The 7996-nt window shown below is 53.8% G+C and overlaps 1 non-coding gene across 1 annotated transcript; it reads right to left on the bottom strand.

The window, feature by feature from the left end:
* Positions 1-7101: 7101 nt before the first annotated feature.
* On the bottom strand, positions 7102-7184 carry TRNAL-CAG (transfer RNA leucine (anticodon CAG)). The gene has a single exon. It is a non-coding gene; the product is annotated as a tRNA-Leu (tRNA).
* Between the last annotated feature and the right edge of the window lie 812 nt (positions 7185-7996).

Raw genomic sequence — 7996 nt, 5'->3', positions numbered from 1 at the left:
GCTTCAATGCCTTTTTGCTTTTCTGCCACACGCATTATGTGGCACTTGCCTGTGCCTCTTCACCGTCCAGGCTTGCACCCACCATTGGCCATGTGCTTCCAAGCCCCCCGGCCCCTGAGCCCCGATCTCCTGGAGCAACTCTTTCCTTGAGCCCCCTGCATCATCCCTCTGATGCCTTCCCTGTTCAGTCTTCCTCCTTCCTATCCTCTGTCTCTCCTGCCACCACTCCAGTCACATGTACTGCACTTCCGACCTCTCTCCTCTGCTGGCCACCCTACCTCTTCCTGCTGCCCCGAAACACCCTGCCAGCTCGCCTTCTCACACCCTGCTCTCACAATGAGTGCCAAGGCTCAGGTGCCCTGATGTCCTGAATTATGCACCTGCACCTCCACAGCACAACTGGCCCATGGAACCCACGGCCTCCAGCACCCTGGCCTCCTCTTCCTGCCTTCCAGCAGGTGGACAAATTCTGTCCCCCTTTTTGGCTTATGGCTTGGGCCTTAGGCTGCTTGGGCTGCCAGCTCCCAGTTCGGACACCTGTCTCCATCTCTGGCACTCAGCACTGCAGCGACCAGTGATCCAAGCCTGACAATGTTCATCTGCCCCACTGAGAGCAGGACCCTGAGATGGTGCCTTCAACTCTGCTGTGACATAGTCTCAGGCCACTGGCTGCTCAGACAAGTGGGGCCTAGGGCAGGGAGCCTGAGAAGGCTTGTGGCCGTGTTAGGGCGTGTGTTCCTTGGGTGGGGTTAGGAGAGTGCTATGTCTGCTGAGAGCCACCCGAGTGTGTGTGCGCATGTGTGTGCCATGTGGCCAGCTGTCACAACTGTGTTATGTTGTGTATACATGGTACCGTGTTTGTGGGAGTGTCTATGTGCACCGGGCCTCACTGGGGTTGGGGGTACATCTGCTGCCTTCAGCCATGGATGGAGAAAGGCTGCCTGGAGCACTGTGGACAAAGGAATGGGAGTGGGAGCCCAGAAGTAGGGAGAAGCTGAAGGTCCAAGGTGGCAAGCAGGGGTTGAGGGGAAAGAACGAGATGGTGGAGGCAGAGACAGGTACGCAAGGCTTGGGTTGGGTGTAGGACCGGCAGCGGCACTGTCGGGGGTTGCACAAGTGAGCCATTTAAGTCAGCTGTGGCTTGCAGGTTGGTAGGGGAAGAGGAAGAAGGGCTTCCCTGACTGGATTCAAACCTGGCCATGGCAGCTGAATCCTAACCACTAGACCACCAGGGAGCACTGGGCTGTGTGCCTGCTACAGCCAGTGCCTCTGCGCCAAGCACTTGGCACTCCCCTGGGCCAAAAGCCTGGCCTGTGGTGCTGCCAGGGCAAACCAAGTGGTACTTTGCCCTGGCCTTGCTTTCCTGGGTGCCCCATGGCTGTGCTCCTGGAGGTGGTGACGTCAGAACACTGCGTGTGTGCCTGCCTCGCACACTCACAGGCACGCAGCCATGAAGTGCCTGGCCTCCATGCTCTGTTCTTCTGCAGAACATTGGCCATTGTGTTGGCTAAGAGTCGAACCCGGGTCAACTGCTTGGAAGGAAGCTAGTCTCACCACTACACCACCAGCACCTTCTGTCAAGAACAGCCTTGCCAGGCACCACCTGTAAGAAAAGTAAGACACTTGTAACCATCTGTGGGGCTTGGGAACCCCAGCTGAGCTCAGAGCAACCCCTGACTAGATTTAGTCCAGCTTCTGTCTTCCAAATATAGAAGTGCAACTGGGAGACACAGATAGAGGTGAGCAGAAAAGCAGGATTTATCAAAATGTAAAGGGATAGGAACACGCTCATGTGAGTGTGGGCAAATTCATGAGGCAGAATCCCCCTGCCCCAGGCTGGAAACATTCTTTTTAGGGTAAAGGCTGGTGTTCGGGGCAGAGTCTGATAGAATATTCAAAGGAGGCAGGGTTTGGCATGGGTCTGCAGCACAGAGGGTGATCTCTGGGAAGGTGTCATGGCATCTGGTGCATGATGGGAAGTGAGGCTTAGCTGCTGATGGAGAGTGGGTGTACCAAGTCTTCAGCCATGTTCAGCATGGAAGACATGTGCCGCTTGGGTGTTGGCAGTCCACTTCTCGCCATCACTAGTTGCCTGCCTACCCATTTATAATCAAACTCAGGCTCATGGGACAGCCAGTTCAGACAACTGACTGATCGTTGGGTGTTTAAATCCTCAGTTTGACTAACTGAATAAACTTTAACTTTGATTTCCCAATCAGACTCTGATTATTTCAGTTGACAATTAAATGAGAAAAAGGCATATGCATTGATCAGCATGCTAAAGGGGACATTTGCTGGAGTGTGATTCCTCACCTGCTTAACATGATTCCAAGACTTACATGGATCTGTTCCTTAGAGGAGGGGGAGGATAGGGAATGCAATTTTGAAGGCTTGTGAATCATTAGCAGGGGAAGGAAAGGTCTGGAGACCCCTATTTGGGATATGAATGAACCCAAGAGACCGACATTATCTTGTGATGGACATCCGCCTAGGTGCAGTTACACTCTTCAGTCCTTGTTTCTGAGACAATGGGGTTTCAGGGCAGTGATGGAAGGCACCTGGGTTCCCTTTAGCAGTCTGGTCTTATTACAGATAGGGGGAATTCCAGAGAGACTTCTCCCTGCTCTTGGTGAGAGAGGGGCAAGAAAGGTTAGAGGGACATTAATTCTGAGCCCACTTTATAAAAAATATTTATTTATTTATTGGAAAGGCAGCCACAGTGCCGGCCCCCTGAGCCCACTTTTAAGGCACTTTCATTTTCTTTAGATCAAACTCCTAGAATGTTCAGGTGACTGATCCTTCCATTGTCCACTAGACTGTCCCCCGAACACCAGTGAGTGAAATGTGCTGCATTAAGTCCTCTTTCTCCTCAAATTAGCAAAGGTTTAGAGACCAAAGCATTAAAAGGGGGGGGGGGGTTAAGCAAATATATTTATTTAGCACACACTCAAGAGGATCAGAGTTATCAGAATTCACAGTAGCCTGTTCATGATGCTAAAACAGCAACATTCCTACATGGTTATCATATCCACAAAAGTCAGGACATATCTGCTGACAGCCACATTATAAAAATCAGGGAGGCTGATTCAAGTCCTGGCTGCTCCACTTCTGATCCAGCTCTCTTCTGTGGCCTAGGAAAGCAGTAGAAGATGGCACAAGTCCTTGGGCCCCTGTACCCACATGGGAGACTGGGAAGAAGCTCCTGGCTCCTGGCTTTGGATTGGTGGAACACTGGCTGTTGTGGCCATCTGGGGAGTGAACCAGCAGAAGGAAGACCTCTCTCTGCCTCTGGCTTTGTCTCTCTATAACTCTGCCTTTCAAATAAATAAATGCATGTTTTTACAAAAATTAGAAGTGAAATTGGTTAGTTGTATTAGGGGGTCCCAGTTGACAGGTGACATCCAAAGATTTTTTATTTGGATGACCAGAGCTAGTCAAGGTTACCCGGTTACAGCAGGTTCACCCCAGGATACAACTTTTGACTATAGTCTGGGAGGTAACTTCTCTCTTTCTGATTTGGAATCACATATTACCTTGGGTGATTAGACTATTTTAATCTCAGAGGTCCCTGGTCCTCATACATTCACTTACCTTTTGTCATTACTTTGTGGTTTTTGAAAGTGTAGCCATATTTGTCATCACCACTTTCTTTTCTTATTTTTTTTTTTAATTTAAGGGGAGGAGGGAGGGAGGGAGGGAGAGAGAGAGAGAGAAACATCTGCTGTTTCACTCTTCAAATGCTCACAAGGGTTGGGACTGGGGCTGGGCTGGGACCAAGAGCCGAAAGCTGGGAACTCAGTCCAAGTCTCCCATGTGGGCAGCATTGCCTCAACTATTTGAGCCATCACTGCTGTCCCCTGGGTCCATATTGCCCGGAAGCTGGAGTCAGGAGACAGAGATCAGAACTGAACCCTCTGATGGGACAAAGACTAGGCCAAAAGACGACTCCCCACCCCTATTTTCTTCTTTTTAAAGATTTGTTTATTTATTTGAAAGTCAGAGTTACACAAAGAGAGAGAAGGAGAGGCAGAGAGAGAGCAGTTTTCCACCCGCTGGTTCACTCCCCAGTTGGATGCAACGGCCGAAGCTGCGCTGCTCTGAATCCAGGAGCCAGGAGCTTCCTCCAGGTCTCCCACGCAATTGCAGGGGCCCAAGGACTTGGGCCATCTTCTACTGCTTTCCCAGGCCATAGCAGAGAGCTGGATTGGAAGTGGAGCAGCCAGCTGGGACTTGAACCGGCACCTATATGGGATGCAGGCAGCGCAGATGGTGGCTTTACATGCTACGCCACAGTGTTGGTCCCTTCTTTTTTTTTAAAAAAATATTATGTTCTTATTCATGAGGGAGGGGAAGAAAGAGAGAGAGAGAGAGAGAGAGAGAGAGAGAGAGACTTTCCAACTTCGCCCAGACCCCTCTTTCCCCATCTCTGCCTTCTTTCCTCCACTACCCCTCAGCTGCCTCTCTCTCTTTTCCCAGCCACCTATGCCTCAGCTGTGCTTTTCTGACCAAGAATGACTGCTGACTTGCAATCTGGGAGTCTTTCACCCAGCTACAAACCCCTCTTTCCCATGCCTGCCCTGGGAACACAACCCACCGTCTACCCTGGCCAGACACAGGCACCTTAGGTATATGCCCCCACTCCCACCACCACTACCCCATCCCCAGGCACCAATGCTTTTGGTAACTAGTCTGAAAAGAAAATAACAATTTTCAACATTTAAATTATGTGTCAAAAGACACATCTGCAGCTGAAGCAGGGGATTAATGGGCACTTACTGCCCTTTCAGGTCAAGACAAGAAGGTACAAATGTGCCTGAGAAAACACTAGCTTTCCGACAGCCACACTACTGTGTGTGTGGGGGTGGGGTGGGGAGGGACTATGAAATTGCTCCAAAGAGTCAAACAGACAAGGAATCTTCTGCCCATTCTGGGCCGCCCAGGGCCAAGAGACTAAGTTCAATGTCAGAGGAAGCCAGGAGCGGAGTCAGACCCAGACCCAGGAAGGGCAGATGAATGTGGGAGTCCAGCGCTGACTGCCACTGCTGTTCCCCTCAGAGACCCCGGGCCCCACACCTGGTGGCACAAGCATATAAGCCTCAGCCATCTTAGAGCCTGGCCTGAAAATAAATTAAATTCTCTAATGCACTGTGTCACCCCTGCATTCTTCGAGACCGGTTCAGCCTCACACCCTGTACCTTCTCCCACCCACCCTCTGCATGCTTTTTCTAGGTTTGTAAGCCCCCCAAACCTGTATGAAGAAACTCATATCCGACTACTGCCCTCCCCCCACCGCGCCCCACCCTCTTAGCCCACCTTAAGATATATAAGGCCCAGGCAGCTGGGGGGGGGGGGGCTGAGCCCTCTGCCACGTGTTCGGTCTGTGTGCACCCTGGCAGTTGGCATCTCTGGGAATCTATTTTTCTTGAATAAATTCATTTTGGCTGTGAGTTCAGATCCTGTCTCCTATCTGTTCTGCGCCCTCTTCCTTATAATGCCAAAGTGCCCTTACGGGCTGATGGGCTTGGCTGCCCGTGTTCCGAGTGGGAGCAGATCCCAGCTGTGGATTAGCAGAAGAGCTCAACTAAGGGGACTCGCTTCAGCCCTCCGACTGGAACCAGGGTTCTCGCTGCCTGCTCTGGGCGAGCTGGGAGGAGACGCGGTGGGGAGGAGCGCGCGGTGGGGAGGTGGGGGTCGGCTAGCTCCCTGGCCGCGCTGCGTTGCTCGGTGGGGACTGCCCAGGCAGCTCTGGCTCATGCGGATGCGGTGTGTTGTTCGGAGTGTGTGTGTGTGTGTGTGTGTGTGCGCGCGCGCGCGCGCGCTCGCCCGCGGAGACTGTGTGTGCGGATGAGGTGTGTACCTGCGGAGAGGAAACCTCGGCCGGTGGGTGACCGGCACCCAGGGCTACGTCGACCACTGCCCAGCGCAGTCGCTGCCTGCTCATGGCATCTCCGTCCCCAGAAGCGTCTGTGCTTGTGGTCGGAGAGGCGGGAGCCTGTGGTCAGCGAAGGGTTCCCAAGGTGAAGAAGCCCTGGCCCCGCGGCATAGCAGTTTGGAACCGCGAACTCCCAAGACGACAGGACGGGGACGTCGCATAGGGACTCGCGGTTTGCCGGAGCGGCTTGCTCTCAGAGCGGCTGGCTGTTCTGCGTAAGGGAGCCGCTGGGGAGGACGTTCGGAGGTCCTGGTGATGGCACAGGGAAAGCTTTTCAGGCGCGAGACAGAGTAGCAGTAAGCATGGCGTCGAAAGTCAATGAAGAGAATACAGCTGACGGGCCAGCGCGGCATCTCAGTGCAGAAACGAGAGCCGAGTCTGATTTACACGAGAGTTTTTATAGCGATGAGTCCACCGTTTCTCCTCCTGGCTCCCTCTTCTAGGCTATTGTTGAGCGGGCATGGAATTCCTCCCCGGGCTGTATCAGCACAGTGTTTCTGCTCCTAACAGCGGTGAAGGGCAGGGAAAGAGTCCCGGAAGTTGCCCACATCCCCAAAGCTGGGACCCACCTAACAAGGTTGTTTATTGGACTTGGGCTTTTGATGTGCAGCCGCCTCCCAGACACGCCTCCAGCTGCTTCTTCCCTCATCCAAGCGCACCAAGTTCCTTTTGTTTTTAATTTTTTTTTTTTGGCATTTGTCCCTTTCACATACATAAGCCAATGTCTGATTTTATACCTAACAGTCAAGGCTGTTAGGATACAGCTTTAGGGGTGGGGGAGAGATGTGGATGGGAGCATGGGGGCGGAGGGTCCCACTGCCTTGTGAATGAGGAGGAGAAAATGAGCCTAGGAGGAAGATGCAGAGCGAAGTCCTGAAAAGTGGCAGTGTTACGGGGAAACGGTGGTGGAGAAATTATTATTACCTCGGTTCTTTGACATGGAAGAATTTCCAAGCGGATGAGCAGAGATTTAAAAAGCAAGATATATTAGAGTCAAAGACCACCAGCCAGAGGGGCCCATGCTCCAGCCAGAGGGCTTCTAAGAGAGGAAAAAACTCAAAGGACCCTGTGGCACTGGGGTTTTAAGTACAATTGCTTCTCACAGCTGTTTGGGGTGAGGTCGGAGGTGCGTGTGTGCGCCTGGGGTATCTTGTGTCAAAAAAGGATCTTGTCAGGAGTGGGATTCGAACCCACGCCTCCAGGGGAGACTGCGACCTGAACGCAGCGCCTTAGACCGCTCGGCCATCCTGACAACAGGCCTGAAAGTGTTGTCGTTCGTCTAACTGGGATTCCGTGCTGAAGCCATGTCCTGCAGCGTGCCCATGTCCCCGGCCTGGATTCAGCCGGTGGGCGCCTGGCAGTTGTAGCTGGTTCCCCTTGCGCCTCTTCAGAGCGTAGCCAACGCAGCCTCCTCGATGGCTTGCGATTCCTGCTTGGGAGGAACCAGGCCGGGAGTTTGGAGTGGTTGCTTCCACTCCACCGGGAGGCTGTCGGAGCGCGGTACCGGCCCGGGATGGGGTCCAGGTAAGGTGGGAGGGTGCTCTGTTGGGGGTCGCGGGCAGCGACAGAAGCAACTGACACCGGCCGGCAGGTATCGGTAGAAGGCAGGGCCGGGCAGCAGCAGGCGCAGAGGGGTCCAGGCGTTCCAAGGCTGGCCGCCACCGTCCTGGATAGTACTGTGATAGCTCCTCCTGTCATGAGGGTTCGACGGGGGCGTGCGGAGGCAGAGGTACATTTTGGCTGCCCGCCGCACTGCCTCAGAATCTTGGACCCAGACACAAACGACCAGGGACCGCCGGGCCTGCCGGGATGCCACCAGTCCTCTTTGTCTCTGGGGGCTTTGTCGCCCCCACGGTGCCTGATTGGCCGCGTCCCCATGTGGGTGTGGGTATGGCCTCCGTGCGACCGCCAGGGCCCGGGACCGGTGGGAGGCGGGTGAGTGAAGGACCCTGTGGGTGCCGGCTGTCACCTCGCTGGGCAAGTGAGTGAGGATGCATGCCTAGGGGGCGCGCTGTGTCGGAAGCGTAAAGCCCAGGAGCAGCAAGACAGTGAGAGGGTCTCCAG

Source organism: Oryctolagus cuniculus, chromosome 7, assembly GCF_964237555.1.
Source record: "Oryctolagus cuniculus chromosome 7, mOryCun1.1, whole genome shotgun sequence".
NCBI classification, from domain to species: Eukaryota; Metazoa; Chordata; class Mammalia; order Lagomorpha; family Leporidae; genus Oryctolagus; species Oryctolagus cuniculus.
This window is presented reverse-complemented; position numbering and strand designations above follow the sequence as displayed.